This window comes from Oncorhynchus gorbuscha, linkage group LG04, assembly GCF_021184085.1.
Source record: "Oncorhynchus gorbuscha isolate QuinsamMale2020 ecotype Even-year linkage group LG04, OgorEven_v1.0, whole genome shotgun sequence".
NCBI lineage: Eukaryota > Metazoa > Chordata > Actinopteri > Salmoniformes > Salmonidae > Oncorhynchus > Oncorhynchus gorbuscha.
In genome coordinates, this window is record NC_060176.1 from 8,313,559 (window position 1) to 8,334,377 (window position 20,819).

Here is a 20,819-nt window from a genome sequence, read left to right on the forward strand (position 1 = left end):
GTTTTATGAGCGAATTAGAGTAGATTGTGGTAACAAACTATTAGCCTACTGTTTTGAGCCAATTAGAGTAGATTGTGTTAACAAACTATTAGCCTACTGTTTTATGAGCCAATTAGAGTAGATTGTGGTAACAAACTATTAGCCTACTGTTTTATGAGCCAATTAGAGTAGATTGTGGTAACAAACTATTAGCCTACTGTTTTATGAGCCAATTAGAGTAGATTGTGGTAACAAACTATTAGCCTACTGTTTTATGAGCTAATTAGAGTAGATTGTGGTAACAAACTATTAGCCTACTGTTTTATGAGCCAATTAGAGTAGATTGTGGTAACAAACTATTAGCCTACTGTTTTATGAGCCAATTAGAGTAGATTGTGGTAACAAACTATTAGCCTACTGTTTTATGAGCTAATTAGAGTAGATTGTGGTAACAAACTATTAGCCTACTGTTTTATGAGCCAATTAGAGTAGATTGTGGTAACTATTAGCCTACTGTTTTATGAGCCAATTAGAGTAGATTGTGTTAACAAACTATTAGCCTACTGTTTTATGAGCGAATTAGAGTAGATTGTGGTAACAAACTATTAGCCTACTGTTTTATGAGCTAATTAGAGTAGATTGTGGTAACTATTAGCCTACTGTTTTATGAGCCAATTAGAGTAGATTGTGTTAACAAACTATTAGCCTACTGTTTTATGAGCCAATTAGAGTAGATTGTGTTAACAAACTATTAGCCTACTGTTTTATGAGCGAATTAGAGTAGATTGTGGTAACAAACTATTAGCCTTGTATTTTGTTTCAATCAAAGGGTATATCCTGCCTAGTGGCGCGCACTGTTGAGTTGGCACATGTGGATTGTTTTTTACTTGTGTGAAGTGATAGTGTTCTATTTGTAACAATAGTAATAAGTGATAACTATTCGGTGTAGGCTACAGATCTTGATGAGATTTCATTTTAAGCAAGTGGAGTGCTCTTCGTAGTGTTGAAAGGAAAACGCCAGGAGCACACAATGATCTTAAAGTAGTTAAACCAACTTGTGGTGCTGAAGGATAGCTCCTCCATTTGGCCAGTTCAGGAACAATACTATGTGGTGTAGCTATTTGGTTATTGCCTAATGTAAAAACAAATACTTAGCTTAATATCATTGCACTGCTTGCGAGGAGAGCTTTATTGAGAGTAGGCATTTCATTGTATTGTGTAGCTTACATGCTCTATTATAAATGAACGATTTGATTTGCTTGAACACAATAAAATATACCCTATTACAGAATAAAAGAAAACAGAGAGGTGAACTATCAATTCATGTCATTTATTTGCATAGATTGAACATATTCATATCAATTGACCAAGTAGTGAACATAAATCATTACTATGTAGAATTTTTTAAACCACCATAAAATCAAGCTTTTAGTGTGATGTATTCATGCATCACAATAAACTATAACCTAAATGCATTATTACCTCAAACTTGGCCCAATTCACAGTTCCAATTGCCCATCCTAACATACCAAGCTAGAACGAGCCCTGCGTCTCAACTAATAGCCAATGTAGGCTAAGTATCCCAAGCAGGGCTACCACATCTTCCAGAGAAGGTCAGGCTCTCAGGCTTTGCGGTGGCCACTCTGGTTTGGGTGTCCTTGGCAGAACGTTGTTGCTCTAACCAAGTGGTCACATTTCGTTCTGGGTTCAACTGCGCAGAGGGGGTCCGTGGACTTTTATGAACATCAAGGCAGACACACACAGGGAAATGTTGTTTTTCAACGTTTTCATTGGCCATTGTGGTCCATCCTTTGACGGACTTCCACAGTGCACACACACAGCTTATAGTTCTTCATCATTCTCACCACCAGAGAGAAGAAAGGGAACAAACCACCACTTACCTACCTCTAGGCTGCTATACATATTTATTTGGTTTGTCATTCTATCGTTTTTCATATAATTTTAGTGGTAATTAAATATAATTTATTTCAAATTTATCAGAATTAATTTTCCAGAAATAGTTACACCAGCTGCATGTATTCTCAAATTGAAAGAATTGAGGGAGCACCACTCCTTCATACTCCGGCAGCACTACACCCCTGGTCCCCAAAGGTGTGGAACTCTCTGGGTTATGAGCAACATCACTGAGTGTGCTACAAACAATGAAGGGCAATGTTCTTTCTTCTCCAGATGTGTCCAGTGGTGTTGTCCTGTCCTGATCACACTGGACATAATGATTTCAATTAAGAACAAATTAGACTTTTCGTGCTTAGTCCCTTTCCCTCTCTAACCCTCTCCCTCCCTAGTCTCTTCATTCATGTTAAACACTGTCCACATCCGTTTGAGAGGGCCTTTTACGATTTACAGCAACATTTATGGGAAATCATCTCAAGTCAACTTTGCTCAAAATGCCATGAACTTTTCCTTAGTTGTAGCAAGTTCCCTATTCTGTTCAGTTTTTCCTGTCAAGCTTTCCTTCCTCACGGCAAGGCTTCCACCTTAGGAGATTAAATGGACATGTACTGGGCGGTCTGCACATGGACATATACCTGGAGGTGTGCACATGGACATGTACCTGGAGGTGTGCACATGGACATGTACCTGGCGGTGTGCACATGAACATGTACCTGGCGGTGTGCACATGGACATGTACTGGGCGGTCTGCACATGGACATGTACCTGGCGGTGTGCACATGGACATGTACCTGGAGGTCTGCACATGGACATGTACCTGGAGGTCTGCACATGGACATGTACCTGGCGGTGTGCACATGGACATGTACCTGGCGGTGTGCACATATACATGTACCTGGCGTTGTGCACATGAACATGTACCTGGCGGTGTGCACATAGACATGTACCTGGCGGTGTGCACATGGACATGTACCTGGAGGTCTGCACATGGACATGTACCTGGAGGTCTGCACATGGACATGTACCTGGCGGTGTGCACATGGACATGTACCTGGCGGTGTGCACATGGACATGTACCTGGAGGTCTGCACATGGACATGTACCTGGAGGTCTGCACATGGACATGTACCTGGAGGTCTGCACATGGACATGTACCTGGAGGTCTGCACATGGACATGTACTTGGAGGTCTGCACATGGACATGTACCTGGAGGTCTGCACATGGACATATACCTGGAGGTCTGCACATGGACATGTACCTGGAGGTCTGCACATGGACATGTACCTGGCGGTGTGCACATGGACATGTACCTGGAGGTCTGCACATGGACATGTACCTGGCGGTCTGCACATGGACATATACCTGGAGGTGTGCACATGGACATGTACCTGGAGGTCTGCACATGGACATGTACCTGGCGGTGTGCACATGGACATGTACCTGGCGGTGTGCACATGAACATGTACCTGGCGGTGTGCACATGGACATGTACCTGGAGGTCTGCACATGGACATGTACCTGGAGGTCTGCACATGGACATGTACCTGGAGGTCTGCACATGGACATGTACCTGGAGGTCTGCACATGGACATGTACCTGGAGGTCTGCACATGGACATGTACCTCGAGGTCTGCACATAGACATGTACCTGGAGGTTTGCACATGGACATGTACCTGGAGGTCTGCACATGGACATGTACCTGGAGGTCTGCACATGGACATGTACCTGGAGGTCTGCACATGGACATGTACCTGGAGGTCTGCACATGGACATGTACCTGGAGGTCTGCACATGGACATGTACCTGGAGGTCTGTATATCTACATGTACCTGGAGGTCTGCACATGGACATGTACCTGGCGGTGTGCACATGAACATGTACCTGGCGGTCTGCACATGGACATGTACCTGGCGGTATGCACATGGACATGTACCTGGCGGTGTGCACATGGACATGTACCTGGCGGTGTGCACATGGACATGTACCTGGCGGTGTGCACATGGACATGGTCCATTGTTTTGTTCAGACTGAAGCTCCAGCAGGATTGTACTATAGAAGTACAGTGGAAATAAGCAAAGCCTTAAACTACAGTGGAAATAAAGTATAGTGGAAAATAAACAAAGGCAGAGAGAGACAGGATTGGGGCAGTTGCTCCTATGAGTATTCAGAAGATATCAGCTCAACAAAGCCTATAAGAATGTTGCTCTACCCCACCTCATTGTCAGCATATTTCCCTGCAAACATCTCAGCTCCGCTATCTGTCTCGTAGTCAGATACCGTAGGAGACAGAGGAGGCTTCAGGCAAGTGCATGCGTCTGTAATGTAGCAGAATGGGACTGTGATAGCTGGAGGAGACCTTGGTCTGGAGAATGCACAATAAACTGTGTGTGTGGGGGGGTGCTGTGATAATGACCTGCTTAGCAGAGATATCGTCAAGTGGTGGGAGTCCACATTCCCTCCAAAAATCAACCACCCTGGAGTGCAGACTCCTCCCTACCTTCCCCACCTCACTATAACACATTTCAGCTCTACTCCCTGGGAGCACTTGGGCCTTGCACTCAAAGTTCAGACACTCCAAGATCAGAGACCATAGATAGCCTTTGCCTTGTAAACCTTGTGAAGACTTGTCACTGCTAGCTTCACATTTCTCCAGCCTGTATCTCCTAGGAACAGCCATCTTTTCAAAGCCGAGCAGAAGAGGTGCAAGTGTGGTACAGATGGTATAATAGAGGTGCCATTACATTTTCAGGACCTGCCATTATCAGTGCAGATTCATGTGTTTAAATTGTATGGCAGCCAACAGTTTGTCCACACTGTTCATGGAATTGTTCGATGCCAATGCCCCAATTATGGAAAAAAACAAAAACATGTTCAGAAATATTCCTGGAAGTTCTGGAACAGTGGGGGAGTATTTAAAGAACATTAGCAGTAAGATTGGCAGACCAGGAACATTAGCAGACCAGACCAGACTAGAGTAGTATGCTGGGCTTGGAGTTTGGAGGTTGTACAGATCGACCAGCAGCCTTGGCGTAATCAAGAGAGTCTAACTGCTGTCAGCTGAAGCAAGGCAGATTATAATCAATGACCAAATTTACACATAAATAGGCTTTATTGTCACATACACATAGTAGTATGGTTAAGATCCTTGCTGAAGGCTACTGGCCCAATGCTCTAACCACTAGGCTACCTGCAGCCCTACATGCACACCAATATCCCTGTTTTTGAGATTACGCATATAAACATCATATCAGTTTACAATAACCCAAATAAGCTCCTATCCTGGTTTTAAGAAACCCAGATAAGATGCCTGGGATATGCTGATCTTAGACGGGATACTGTGGCATGTTTACATCTTATCCCATTTACTGTTGTTAAACAGTCTGCGCAGACTCAGTTTCACATAGTATCAGCTTTGAAGTTCAGATGGGAAAAGTAATAGTTGGAATAGTAACTGAAGTCTGGACTCTGACTGTAGGCCTCACATGTAGGCTATTATAATATTAACTCATGCATAATTCATTGTTTCTTGCAGTGAATGATAGACCAAATGTTAATTTTGTCTTGGGAATAGGAGTGGAGAAATATGATTTCTTTCTTTCATCTTGAGAAAATGCGAATGTGCGCTTTGGGACCTGTTTGCAGCCTAAACGTGTATTTTTTTTCCGCGACATACAAAGCTGACAGTATTTCACTTTCAGTCATAAAATGTGCTTCCAAGGCAAACTGAATTACTGTCAGAAACATGTTGGATTGTTTCCGCAGATTTTCATTTCCTTAAAAAAACTCTTTGGGCTAGGCGTCCCGCTCGCATCCCGAAACCGGAGGGCACGCAATTCAAATAAATAATTATTAAAATGATGGATATTAAACATTTATGTACATACAAGTGTCTTATATCGGTTGAAAGATTAAGTTCTTGTTAATATAACTGCACTGTCAGATTTACAGTAGGCTTTACAGCGAAAGCATGCCATGCGATTGTTTGAGGACATTTAATTGGGGTGTGGCTAATTCAAATTCAAGAATTGAATTGGAATTAAAAAGCAATTCGCAACTCAATACAGAATTGACCCCAACACAGGTAGCCCTTTAGACTCGTACCCGTATACGGGTTGAAAATGGCAGACTTGGACACTGATAAACACCTAAATTGGAACGCAGTGAATGTACTGTACTTGACGTCAGAGCTCAGGGTCTCTTCCATTAGGCTCTGTATGGGTTTTGACTGACAACCATTCTGAACTTGAGTACCTCGCATGACAAGAAGTTGCCCCCATCCCTCCCATTAATTGGGCAACTTTTGCAAATGTTTTGATGTCTAATACCCAGACTACACAGTTTGTGTCGCGTGCGCGAGCATTGCAAAATAAATGTAGGAATATATGTTATTCAATTATTACACCCACACTGCTCATGTGTGCCAATGAGCGTCTGCGTTGCCAAGAGCTAAAATAGAAGTCATTCCTATTTCTGACGCAGATCGCACTGCAAGTCCTGCCTCTCCCATCTCCTCATTGGTTTATAGAAGCAGGTACCCACGTGCCATCTCCTCATTGGTTATACCTACATGGGTGATTGAAAGACTAACTGTTTTGCCAGTTGTTGTGGTAATACTATGAAAGTGTAGATGCCAATCACCATATAAGTTCAATGATGAAAAAGCCTGGGAGGAGAGATGACCAGAAACGATTCGGTTGACCGTTTTATGTGTGGATTAATTGTCAGAGTAGAGGAACTTGTGTATTTCAGGTAAAATAACAACTCAATGTTTATACCCCAGGACAAAATAGCTAGCAACAGCAAGCTAGCTAAATAGGACAAACTAGCTAGAAAGTGCAAGCTAACTAGCTAAATTGCCATACATGTTTAATGCTTTTTGGCCTGTCCACAAATGAATCTAATTGGTTCAGAGTTTATTTAGATATTTTAACCTACGTGTCGTGATCGCGTTTGGTGTAGGGGGACAAAATAAATGTATGCACGATGGTGCATGCGTGCAGCCGGTTTGGGTTCCGTGTAAGTGAGGGAAATGCTGTATATTACGAGAACCCTATTTCTTTTGGAAGATGAAATGTTGAGGATTATAATAAATTCCGCTTTGATGTCATACAAGCAAGCCAAGCAAACGTGAGTCCAAATGTGCACTTCACATTTACATATAATAAAACTCAGGGGTGCAACTTTGGTTTTAGAAGTGGGGGGAACATCCCTTAAAAAATATACCAATCAAAAGTTTGGACACACCAGACAACTACTACTTTGAAGAATCTCAAATATAAATATATTTAGATTTGTTTAACACTTTTTTGGTTACTACATGATTCCATATGTGTTATTTTATAGTTTTGATGTCTTCACTATTATTCTACAATGTAGAAAAAAGTAAAAAATAAAGAAAAACCCTTGAATGTGTCATGTTTGTCATTTATTGTCATGTCTTGTCCCTGTGCTCCCCATGCTATTCGTTTCCCTCTGCTGGTCTTGTTTGGTTCTATCCCTCTCTCTCCCCCTCCCTCTCTCACTCTCTCGCTCTCTCTTCTCTCTGTCGTTCCGTTCCTGCTCCCAGCTGTTCCTATTCCCCTAATCATCATTTAGTCTTCCCACACCTGTTCCCGATCCTTTCCCCTGATTAGAGTCCCTATTTATTCCTTTGTGATCCGTTCCTGTTCCGTCGGTTCCTTGTATTGTATTCACCATGCTGTGATTGCGTTTCGCCCTGTCCTGTCGTGTTTTTGCCGTGATTGTGTATCACCCTGTCCTGTCGTGTTTTGTGCCTTCATCAGATGCTGCGTGTGAGCAGGTGTCTCAGTCGACTACGGCCTGCGCCTACCCGAAGCGACCTGCAGTCTGTGGCCGCTTCTCCAGTTGTTTCCCCTCTACGAGTCTAGAGGATTTCTGTTATTCCGTTTTGGACTTTAATAAACTCTGTTTCTGTTAAGTCGCGTTTGGGTCCTCTTTCACCTGCATGACAGAAGGAACCGACCAAGGAATGGACCCAGCGACTTCAGACGCTCGTTACACTGCCGTCGAGATCCAAGGAGCCATGCTCGGCAGACACGAGCAGGAATTGTCTGCTGCTCGCCATGCCGTGGAGAACCTGGCCGCTCAGGTTTCCGACCTCTCTGGACAGTTCCAGAGTCTACGTCTCGTGCCACCTGTTACTCCCTGGCCTGCCGAGCCTCCAGAACCCAGGGTTAATAACCCACCTTGCTACTCCGGGCAGCCCACTGAGTGCCGCTCCTTTCTCACGCAGTGTGAGATTGTGTTCTCTCTCCAACCCCACACATACTCTAGAGAGAGAGCTCGGGTTGCTTACGTCATTTCACTCCTTACTGGCCGGGCTCGAGAATGGGGCACAGCTATCTGGGAGGCAAGGGCTGATTGCTCTAACAGATTCCAGAACTTTAAAGAGGAGATGATTCGGGTTTTTGACCGTTCAGTTTTTGGTGGGAGGCTTCTAGGGCCCTGGCTTCCTTATGCCAAGGTGAACGGTCCATAACGGATTATTCCATTGAGTTTCGCACTCTTGCTGCCTCTAGTGAGTGGAACGAGCCGGCGCTGCTCGCTCGTTTTCTGGAGGGACTCCACGCAGTGGTTAAGGATGAGATTCTCTCCCGGGAGGTTCCTTCAGATGTGGACTCTTTGATTGCTCTCGCCATCCGCATAGAACGACGGGTAGATCTTCGTCACCGGGCTCGTGGAAGAGAGCTCGCATCAACGGTGTTTCCCTGCTCCGCATCGCAACCATCTCCCTCCTCTGGCTTTGAGACTGAGCCCATGCAGCTGGGAGGGATTCGCATCTCGAATAAGGAGAGGGAACGGAGGATCACCAACCGCCTGTGCCTCTATTGCGGAGTTGCTGGACATTTTGTTAATTCATGTCCAGTAAGAGGCCAGAGCCCATCAGTAAGCGGAGGGCTACTGGTGAGCGCTACTACTCAGGTCCCTTCATCTAGATCTTGTACTACTATGTCGGTCCATCTACGCTGGACCGGTTCGGGTGCTACATGCAGTGCTTTGATTGACTCTGGGGCTGAGGGTTGTTTCATGGACGAAGCATGGGCTCGGAAACATAACATTCCTTTCAGACCGTTAGACAGGCCTACGCCCATGTTTGCCTTAGATGGTAGTCATCTTCCCAGTATCAAATTTGAGACACTACCTTTAACTCTCACAGTATCTGGTAACCACAGTGAGACTATTTCTTTTTGATTTTCCGTTCACCGTTTACACCTGTTGTTTTGGGTCACCCTGGCTTGTATGTCATAATCCTTCTATTAATTGGTCTAGTAATTCTATCCTATCCTGGAACGTTTCTTGTCATGTGAAGTGTTTAATGTCTGCCATCCCTCCCATTTCTTCTGTCCCTACTTCTCAGGAGGAACCTGGCGATTTGACAGGAGTGCCGGAGGAATATCATGATCTGCGCACGGTCTTCAGTCGGTCCCGAGCCAACTCCCTTCCTCCTCACCGGTCGTATGATTGTAGTATTGATCTCCTTCCGGGGACCACTCCTCCTCGAGGTAGACTATACTCTCTGTCGGCTCCCGAACGTAAGGCTCTCGAGGATTATTTGTCTGTGTCTCTTGACGCCGGTACCATAGTGCCTTCTTCTTCTCCGGCCGGGGCGGGGTTCTTTTTGTTAAGAAGAAGGACGGTACTCTGCGCCCCTGCGTGGATTATCGAGGGCTGAATGACATAACGGTTAAGAATCGTTATCCGCTTCCCTTATGTCATCAGCCTTCGAGATTCTGCAGGGAGCCAGGTGCTTTACTAAGTTGGACCTTCGTAACGCTTACCATCTCGTGCGCATCAGAGAGGGGGACGAGTGGAAAACGGCGTTTAACACTCCGTTAGGGCATTTTGAGTACCGGGTTCTGCCGTTCGGTCTCGCCAATGCGCCAGCTGTTTTTCAGGCATTAGTTAATGATGTTCTGAGAGACATGCTGAACATTTTTGTTTTTGTCTATCTTGACGATATCCTGATTTTTTCTCCGTCACTCGAGATTCATGTTCAGCACGTTCGACGTGTTCTACAGCGCCTTTTAGAGAATTGTCTCTACGTAAAGGCTGAGAAGTGCTCTTTTCATGTCTCCTCCGTTACTTTTCTCGGTTCCGTTATTTCCGCTGAAGGCATTCAGATGGATTCCGCTAAGGTCCAAGCTGTCAGTGATTGGCCCGTTCCAAGGTCACGTGTCGAGTTGCAGCGCTTTTTAGGTTTCGCTAATTTCTATCGGCGTTTCATTCGTAATTTCGGTCAAGTTGCTGCCCCTCTCACAGCTCTTACTTCTGTCAAGACGTGTTTTAAGTGGTCCGGTTCCGCCCAGGGAGCTTTTGATCTTCTAAAAGAACGTTTTACGTCCGCTCCTATCCTCGTTACTCCTGACGTCACTAGACAATTCATTGTCGAGGTTGACGCTTCAGAGGTAGGCGTGGGAGCCATCCTATCCCAGCGCTTCCAGTCTGACGATAAGGTTCATCCTTGCGCTTATTTTTCTCATCGCCTGTCGCCATCTGAGCGCAACTATGATGTGGGTAACCGTGAACTGCTCGCCATCCGCTTAGCCCTAGGCGAATGGCGACAGTGGTTGGAGGGGGCGACCGTTCCTTTTGTCGTTTGGACAGACCATAAGAACCTTGAGTACATCCGTTCTGCCAAACGACTTAATGCCCGTCAAGCTCGTTGGGCGTTGTTTTTCGCTCGTTTCGAGTTTGTGATTTCTTACCGTCCGGGTAGCAAGAACACCAAGCCTGATGCCTTATCCCGTCTGTTTAGTTCTTCTGTGGCTTCTACTGATCCCGAGGGATTCTTCCTTATGGGCGTGTTGTCGGGTTAACAGTCTGGGGAATTGAAAGACAGGTTAAGCAAGCACTCACGCACACTGCGTCGCCGCGCGCTTGTCCTAGTAACCTCCTTTTCGTTCCTGTTTCCACTCGTCTGGCTGTTCTTCAGTGGGCTCACTCTGCCAAGTTAGCTGGTCATCCCGGTGTTCGAGGCACTCTTGCGTCTATTCGCCAGCGCTTTTGGTGGCCGACTCAGGAGCGTGACACGCGCCGTTTCGTGGCTGCTTGTTCGGACTGCGCGCAGACTAAGTCGGGTAACTCTCCTCCTGCCGGTCGTCTCAGACCGCTCCCCATTCCTTCTCGACCATGGTCTCACATTGCCTTAGACTTCATTACCGGTCTGCCTTTGTCTGCGGGGAAGACTGTGATTCTGACGGTTGTCGATAGGTTCTCTAAGGCGGCACATTTCATTCCCCTCGCTAAACTTCCTTCCGCTAAGGAGACGGCACAAATCATTATTGAGAATGTATTCAGAATTCATGGCCTCCCGTTAGACGCCGTTTCAGACAGAGGCCCGCAATTCACGTCACAGTTTTGGAGGGAGTTCTGTCGTTTGATTGGTGCGTCCGTCAGTCTCTCTTCCGGGTTTCATCCCCAGTCTAACGGTCAAGCAGAGAGGGCCAATCAGACGATTGGTCGCATACTACGCAGCCTTTCTTTCAGAAACCCTGCGTCTTGGGCAGAACAGCTCCCCTGGGCAGAATACGCTCACAATTCGCTTCCTTCGTCTGCTACCGGGTTATCTCCGTTTCAGAGTAGTCTGGGTTACCAGCCTCCTCTGTTCTCATCCCAGCTTGCCGAGTCCAGCGTTCCCTCCGCTCAAGCGTTTGTCCAACGTTGTGAGCGCACCTGGAGGAGGGTGAGGTCTGCACTTTGCCGTTACAGGGCACAGACGGTGAGAGCCGCCAATAAACGCAGGATTAAGAGTCCAAGGTATTGTTGCGGCCAGAGAGTGTGGCTTTCCACTCGCAACCTTCCTCTTACGACAGCTTCTCGTAAGTTGACTCCGCGGTTCATTGGTCCGTTCCGTGTCTCCCAGGTCGTCAATCCTGTCGCTGTGCGACTGCTTCTTCCGCGACATCTTCGTCGCGTCCATCCTGTCTTCCATGTCTCCTGTGTTAAGCCCTTTCTTCGCACCCCCGTTCGTCTTCCCTCCCCCTCCCGTCCTTGTCGAGAGCGCACCTATTTACAAGGTACATAAGATTATGGACATGCGTTCTCGGGGACGGGGTCACCAATACCTAGTGGATTGGGAGGGTTACGGTCCTGAGGAGAGGAGTTGGGTTCCGTCTCGGGACGTGCTGGACCGTTCGCTCATCGATGATTTCCTCCGTTGCCGCCAGGATTCCTCCTCGAGTGCGCCAGGAGGCGCTCGGTGAGTGGGGGTACTGTCATGTTTGTCATTTATTGTCATGTCTTGTCCCTGTGCTCCCCATGCTATTCGTTTCCCTCTGCTGGTCTTGTTTGGTTCTATCCCTCTCTCTCCCCCTCCCTCTCTCACTCTCTCGCTCTCTCTTCTCTCTGTCGTTCCGTTCCTGCTCCCAGCTGTTCCTATTCCCCTAATCATCATTTAGTCTTCCCACACCTGTTCCCGATCCTTTCCCTGATTAGAGTCCCTATTTATTCCTTTGTGATCCGTTCCTGTTCCGTCGGTTCCTTGTATTGTATTCACCATGCTGTGATTGCGTTTCGCCCTGTCCTGTCGTGTTTTTGCCGTGATTGTGTATCACCCTGTCCTGTCGTGTTTTGTGCCTTCATCAGATGCTGCGTGTGAGCAGGTGTCTCAGTCGACTACGGCCTGCGCCTACCCGAAGCGACCTGCAGTCTGTGGCCGCTTCTCCAGTTGTTTCCCCTCTACGAGTCTAGAGGATTTCTGTTATTCCGTTTTGGACTTTAATAAACTCTGTTTCTGTTAAGTCGCGTTTGGGTCCTCTTTCACCTGCATGACAGAATGAGTAGGTGTGTCCAAACTTTGGACTAGTACTGTATATGAACATGACTGGGCATTACTAACATCTCTGTATCCATTCATCATCATCAATAGTGTTTCCCAGGTCTTCCTCACATGTTTGTTTTACATGTTTTGTGTCATCGGGAAAAGCCTCTATCAACCCTTGATACAGTTTGGAAATCAACTTTGGAGGTTTGTCAGACTGCCTTAAAATAGCATCTGGCTTGTCCAGTGTTTGCTGAACAGAGAGAATAAAGTGTTGTATCTGCAAAAATTCACCTCACCTCTGTCCCAGACTGATCTTCCCTGGCTGCCTGACCCTGCTGAGACCCCTTTCACCATTCACGTAATGTCACAATCCTCCTAAAATGAGGCATGAGAAAGAATTACTTTGGTGTACATTTATTCATTATATTATCCAAGAATAGAATCAATGGTTCAATGATTGAAATTACCATTATTCCCAGATCCCAGACTGTAGCTTTAAGCTGCTGTCCTGTAGCTACTGTAGGTCTACCCATCAATTCAAGATGAAACTTTGTCATTCACAGGCGGGAGCAGGTGTTCAGACAGACGACTTTGGGATGAAAATATTTTTGTTGTCCCACAGATTATTTTGATATGGTCCTTAAAACTTAAATATGTAAATAAATATTGATAATCAAAAAATGTAATCATTGAAAAGGATTACTCATTCATTTGTCTCTGCCTGCAAATTGTCCTCCTAAAAGGTAGGCGATATACAACAGGACTATGCAAAATGTAGCAAGTGTGACTGTCATCATTCTTGCTGCTTCCAGTTCAGTAGCCATACCAGCGAGATCAGGTGCCTGTGTGGTCTCAATTAAATAGAGTAGGCCTATGTATACATGGGCGGAGAAGCACGGAGCAGTTATCTTTGCAAGGAAATGTACTTCCTAAATAGGTCTATGATTAGGCTATAGTTTGCTACATTGCCTAGAATAGGGCTACATATTTATCACCCATATTTCTCAGTCTGATATAGGCTATAGGGCACAAAATTGCTGGGACCATGCCCGGCAAGTGATCTGTGTCACATACGCCTAAAATAACATTGCGGGACTGCGGTTGGGTTTGGAACCAGTTCTTGCTGTAGCGGGTTGGAGCCGGACAGAAAGCCAGCGAGTGCGAGCAGAAGCGAGATGATAAAGATCGGTCCCACGCAGGCCTCTACTGTGCACCATGACTGGGAAGCCTGTAACTTTAGAGATGTTTATTACTGTGTCAGTGTGAAAAATTGAGAATTAGCTTGAGAAACTGACAGATTACATTACATTGATAACTGACTAATAGAATTCACATTGCATGAAAAGACGTCAGAATATCAATCATCAATTGCTTGGCCGATGGTTTCATTGTTTGATTGAGGTATAGTTTGATTGAGGCAAAAATAATAGCAAATGTAATTACATTTTTGGCCAGCGCTCTCTGACGGTACATAAACTGCCAAGCTTGCCAAGTTCATTTTTTTAACATCACAAAACAAAGGCTACAAAACATTTCTATACATACAACTGCTGTTAAATAGTAATGATAGCCACCTCATATCACATATCACTATCACAGGCTAGAGCAGACCTGGCTGTAATAGCTACTCACTAGCATAGCTTTTTCATTCACCTCAGTCGAGAGGGGATGAAACATTTGCTAACGTCACACAGTTGCCTCGTTTTATATCACATTCCAATAATAAAACTGGGGGGGGGGAATTCAAATTTTAGAATGGGGGGGGACATGTTCCACCTGTCCCCAGTGAAAGTTACGCCCCTGATAAAACTAATGTAATTTACATTGTCAACGGTGTGATGTTTGGATTCAGTCTTGTCAGCTGGCATGTCCTCATCTTTAGTCTAATAATTTTCCCATAATCTCCTAAATGTTCCCTTTTAATTGCTACCATGGTTGCGCATATGCTTTCCATATTTGTTCTGTAAGAAACATTTACATTTAGCCTCATCCATATAGGCCATTTATGAGTCCAAGAGGTTAAGACCTGTCAAAGAGACATCCTGCATCTATAGCAGTATACGTCTAGCACATATTTTAAATTGGCCTGGCTCTAGAAAGTATCATTGCCTTGAAATACTGTCAGAATAAATTGTTAGAGAGAGGACTAGATGATGACACTCTTTCTTCATTACTGTCATCATGGGAGGAAGTTGGGGGGGGGTGAACAGTCCCCTGTAGGGATGTTGTGTCCTGTAGGCGTAGTGACCCTGGACTCACCCTACCCAGGCTTTGACCCTGCACTCGTTGTTGAATGTGACCAATGCAGAGGCCATCTTGTGCGTGAGAGGAAAGCAGGGGAATCATTAGTCCAATGCTATGTCCAAATAGTTGTCACCGGCTGGGTGCCTTCCTTATCTCCTTCCTTAGTAAGGGTTTACTATTAACCTAAAAAGAACCACATAGATGAAAGTTTGTAGTCCACACCTGTGGGTAATTCACCTTTTTTCCCACTAAATTGTCTAGTGTTTCCAGGTCAGTGGTCGTTCGTTGGACATAGCCCACTAACTTTTGCTGAGTCACTTTGTTATTGTGCCACATTAAGAGAATGCTTCCTGCCAACCCCTAAAACCTCTGGTTAATCTATTTTTAATTTAGATACAACATAGATCAATGAACCTCACAGAGACACATTAGTTTGGTCCAGGTACTGTATATACACCCTTTATAGATCATTGATGGAACATGGAAATTACTAGCTAAAGCAGTTACAACGACGTGTACTTTACTGCTGTATGAAAGTAGGATTCATGATGAATATGTTGATCATAATGGCTGGCAGGTAGCCTAGCGGTTAAGAATGTTAGGCCAGTAACCGAAAAGTTGCTGGTTCGAATCCCCGTGCCGACTGGATGAAACATCTGTCAATGTGTCCTTGAGCAAGGCACTTAACCCTAATTTTTCCTGTAACACGGAACCCAAACCGGCAGCACACGTGCGCTATCGTGCATAATTGTATTTTTTCCCCTCACGCCAAACGCAATCACGACACGCAGGTTAAAATATCAAAACAAACTCTGAACCAATTATATTAATTTGGGGTCAGGTCGAAAAGCATTAAGCATTTATGTCAATTTAGCTAGTTAGCTTGCACTTGCTAGCTAATTTGTCCTATTTGGCTAGCTTGAGGTTGCTAGATATATTGTCCTGGGATATAAACATTGAGTTGTTATTTTCCTGAAATGCACAAGGTCCTCTACTCCGGCAATTAATTCACACATAAAATGGTCAACCGAATCGTTTCTAGTCATCTCTCTTCCTTCCAGGCAAGTTCTTCTCTGGACTTTATATTGCGATTGGCAACTTTCATAAATTAGGTGCATTACCGCCACTGACCTCGTTCGTCTTTGTCACCCACGTGGGTATAACCAATGAGGAGATGGCACGTGGGTACCTGCTTCTATAAACCAATGAGGAGATGGGAGAGGCAGAACTTTCAGCATGATCTGCGTTAGAAATAGAACCAATTTCTATTTTAGCCCGTGGCAACGCAGACGCTCGTTGGCATGCGCAAGCAGTTTGGGTGCAATAATTGAATAACATAGATTTCTAAATGTATTTTGCAATGCTCGCGCACGCGATGCAAGAGGTATGGTCATCCTGTAAGTCGCTCTTCCTAATGACTACAATGTCAATGTAAAATAATGATGATTATGTCATGTTTGTCATTTATTGTCATGTCTTGTCCCTGTGCTCCCCATGCTATTCGTTTCCCTCTGCTGGTCTTGTTTGGTTCTATCCCTCTCTCTCCCCCTCCCCCCTTTCACTCTCTCGCTCTCTCTTCTCTCTGTCGTTCCGTTCCTGCTCCCAGCTGTTCCTATTCCCCTAATCATCATTTAGTCTTCCCACACCTGTTCCCGATCCTTTCCCCTGATTAGACTCCCTATTTATTCCTTTGTGATCCGTTCCTGTTCCATCGGTTCCTTGTTTTGTATTCCATGCTGTAATTGCGTTTCGCCCTGTCCTGTCGTGTTTTTTTGCCGTGATTGTGTATCACCCTGTCCTGTCGTGTTTTGTGCCTTCTTCAGACGCTGCGTGTGAGCAGGTGTCTCAGTTGACTACGGCCTGCGCCTACCCGAAGCGACCTGCAGTCTGTGGCCGCTTCTCCAGTTGTTTTCCCCTCTACTATCTAGAGGATTTCAGTTATTCGGTTTTGAGCATTAATAAACTCTGTTTCTGTTAAGTCGCGTTTGGGTCCTCCTTCACCTGCATAACAGAAGGAACCGATCAAAGAATGGACCCAGCGACTTCTGACGCTCGTTACACTGCCGTCGAGATCCAAGGAGCCATGCTCGGCAGACACGAGCAGGAATTGTCCGCTGCTCGCCAGGCCGTGGAAAACCTGGCTGCTCAGGTTTCCGACCTCTCTGGACAGTTCCAGAGTCTACGTCTCGTGCCACCTGTTACTTCCTGGCCTGCCGAGCCTCCAGAACCTAGGGTTAATAACCCACCTTGCTACTCCGGGCAGCCCACTGAGTGCCGCTCCTTTCTCACGCAGTGTGAGATTGTGTTCTCTCTCCAACCCAACACATACTCTAGAGAGAGAGCTCGGGTTGCTTACGTCATCTCACTCCTCACTGGCCGGGCTCGAGAATGGGGCACAGCTATCTGGGAGGCAAGGGCTGTTTGCTCTAACGATTTCCAGAACTTTAAAGAGGAGATGATTCGGGTTTTTGACCGTTCAGTTTTTGGTGGGGAGGCTTCTAGGGCCCTGGCTTCCTTATGCCAAGGTGAACGGTCCATAACGGATTATTCCATTGAGTTTCGCACTCTTGCTGCCTCTAGTGAGTGGAACGAGCCGGCGCTGCTCGCTCGTTTTCTGGAGGGACTCCACGCTATGGTTAAGGATGAGATTCTCTCCCGGGAGGTTCCTTCAGATGTGGACTCTTTGATTGCTCTCGCCATCCGCATAGAACGACGGGTAGATCTTCGTCACCGGGCTCGTGGAAGAGAGCTCGCATCAACGGTGTTTCCCTGCTCCGCATCGCAGCCATCTCCCCCTCTGGCTTTGAGACTGAGCCCATGCAGCTGGGAGGGATTCGCATCTCGAATAAGGAGAGGGAACGGAGGATCACCAACCGCCTGTGCCTCTATTGTGGAGTTGCTGGACATTTCGTTAATTCATGTCCAGTAAAAGCCAGAGCTCATCTGTAAGCGGAGGGCTACAGGTGAGCGCAACTACTCAAGTCTCTCCATCAAAGTCCTGTACTACTTTGTCGGTCCACCTACGCTGGACCGGTTCGGGCGCTACATGTAGTGCCTTGATAGACTCTGGGGCTGAGGGTTGTTTCATGGACGAAGCATGGGTTCGGAAACATGACATTCCTTTCAGAGAGTTAGATAAGCCTACGCCCATGTTCGCCTTAGATGGTAGTCATCTTCCCAGTATCAGATTTGAGACACTACCTTTAACCCTCACAGTATCTGGTAACCACAGTGAGACTATTTCTTTTTTGATTTTCCGTTCACCGTTTACACCTGTTGTTTTGGGTCATCCCTGGCTAGTATGTCATAATCCTTCTATTAATTGGTCTAGTAATTCTATCCTATCCTGGAACGTTTCTTGTCATGTGAAGTGTTTAATGTCTGCCATCCCTCCCGTTTCTTCTGTCCCTACTTCTCAGGAGGAACCTGGCGATTTGACAGGAGTGCCGGAGGAATATCATGATCTGCGCACGGTCTTCAGTCGGTCCCGAGCCAACTCCCTTCCTCCTCACCGGTCGTATGATTGTAGTATTGATCTCCTTCCGGGGACCACTCCTCCTCGAGGTAGACTATACTCTCTGTCGGCTCCCGAACGTAAGGCTCTCGAGGATTATTTGTCTGTGTCTCTTGACGCCGGTACCATAGTGCCTTCTTCCTCTCCGGCCGGGGCGGGGTTCTTTTTGTTAAGAAGAAGGACGGTACTCTGCGCCCCTGCGTGGATTATCGAGGGCTGAATGACATAACGGTTAAGAATCGTTATCCGCTTCCCCTTATGTCATCAGCCTTCGAGATTCTGCAGGGAGCCAGGTGCTTTACTAAGTTGGACCTTCGTAACGCTTACCATCTCGTGCGCATCAGAGAGGGGGGACGAGTGGAAAACGGCGTTTAATACTCCGTTAGGGCATTTTGAGTACCGGGTTCTGCCGTTCGGTCTCGCCAATGCGCCAGCTGTTTTTCAGGCATTAGTTAATGATGTTCTGAGAGACATGCTGAACATTTTCGTTTTTGTCTATCTTGACGATATCCTGATTTTTTCTCCGTCACTCGAGATTCATGTTCAGCACGTTCGACGTGTTCTACAGCGCCTTTTAGAGAATTGTCTCTATGTAAAGGCTGAGAAGTGCTCTTTTCATGTCTCCTCCGTTACTTTTCTCGGTTCCGTTATTTCCGCTGAAGGCATTCAGATGGATTCCGCTAAGGTCCAAGCTGTCAGTGATTGGCCCGTTCCAAGGTCACGTGTCGAGTTGCAGCGCTTTTTAGGTTTCGCTAATTTCTATCGGCGTTTCATTCGTAATTTCGGTCAAGTTGCTGCCCCTCTCACAGCTCTTACTTCTGTCAAGACGTGTTTTAAGTGGTCCGGTTCCGCCCAGGGAGCTTTTGATCTTCTAAAAGAACGTTTTACGTCCGCTCCTATCCTCGTTACTCCTGACGTCACTAGACAATTCATTGTCGAGGTTGACGCTTCAGAGGTAGGCGTGGGAGCCATTCTATCCCAGCGCTTCCAGTCTGACGATAAGGTTCATCCTTGCGCTTATTTTTCTCATCGCCTGTCGCCATCTGAGCGCAACTATGATGTGGGTAACCGTGAACTGCTCGCCATCCGCTTAGCCCTAGGCGAATGGCGACAGTGGTTGGAGGGGGCGACCGTTCCTTTTGTCGTTTGGACAGACCATAAGAACCTTGAGTACATCCGTTCTGCCAAACGACTTAATGCCCGTCAAGCTCGTTGGGCGTTGTTTTTCGCTCGTTTCGAGTTTGTGATTTCTTACCGTCCGGGTAGCAAGAACACCAAGCCTGATGCCTTATCCCGTCTGTTTAGTTCTTCTGTGGCTTCTACTGATCCCGAGGGGATTCTTCCTTATGGGCGTGTTGTCGGGTTAACAGTCTGGGGAATTGAAAGACAGGTTAAGCAAGCACTCACGCACACTGCGTCGCCGCGCGCTTGTCCTAGTAACCTCCTTTTCGTTCCTGTTTCCACTCGTCTGGCTGTTCTTCAGTGGGCTCACTCTGCCAAGTTAGCGGGTCATCCCGGTGTTCGAGGCACTCTTGCGTCTATTCGCCAGCGCTTTTGGTGGCCGACTCAGGAGCGTGACACGCGCCGTTTCGTGGCTGCCTGTTCGGACTGCGCGCAGACTAAGTCGGGTAACTCTCCTCCTGCCGGTCGTCTCAGACCGCTCCCCATTCCTTCTCGACCATGGTCTCACATTGCCTTAGACTTCATTACCGGTCTGCCTTTGTCTGCGGGGAAGACTGTGATTCTGACGGTTGTCGATAGGTTCTCTAAGGCGGCACATTTCATTCCCCTCGCTAAACTTCCTTCCGCTAAGGAGACGGCACAAATCATTATTGAGAATGTATTCAGAATTCATGGCCTCCCGTTAGACGCCGTTTCAGACAGAGGTCCGCAATTCACGTCACAGTTTTGGAGGGAGTTCTGTCGTTTGATTGGTGCGTCCGTCAGTCTCTCTTCCGGGTTTCATCCCCAGTCTAACGGTCAAGCAGAGAGGGCCAATCAGACGATTGGTCGCATACTACGCAGCCTTTCTTTCAGGAACCCTGCGTCTTGGGCAGAACAGCTCCCCTGGGCAGAATACGCTCACAATTCGCTTCCTTCGTCTGCTACCGGGTTATCTCCGTTTCAGAGTAGTCTGGGTTACCAGCCTCCTCTGTTCTCATCCCAGCTTGCCGAGTCCAGCGTTCCCTCCGCTCAAGCGTTTGTCCAACGTTGTGAGCGCACCTGGAGGAGGGTGAGGTCTGCACTTTGCCGTTACAGGGCACAGACGGTGAGAGCCGCCAATAAACGCAGGATTAAGAGTCCAAGGTATTGTTGCGGCCAGAGAGTGTGGCTTTCCACTCGCAACCTTCCTCTTACGACAGCTTCTCGTAAGTTGACTCCG

At 46.6% G+C, this 20,819-nt stretch overlaps 1 protein-coding gene across 1 annotated transcript in view; it reads left to right on the forward strand.

Annotated features, from left to right (window-relative positions):
- LOC124033592 (Wilms tumor protein 1-interacting protein homolog) overlaps positions 1–20,819 on the forward strand; it is a 42,741-nt gene that overhangs the window by 5,912 nt on the left and 16,010 nt on the right. The gene's annotated exons all lie outside the window — the stretch shown is intronic.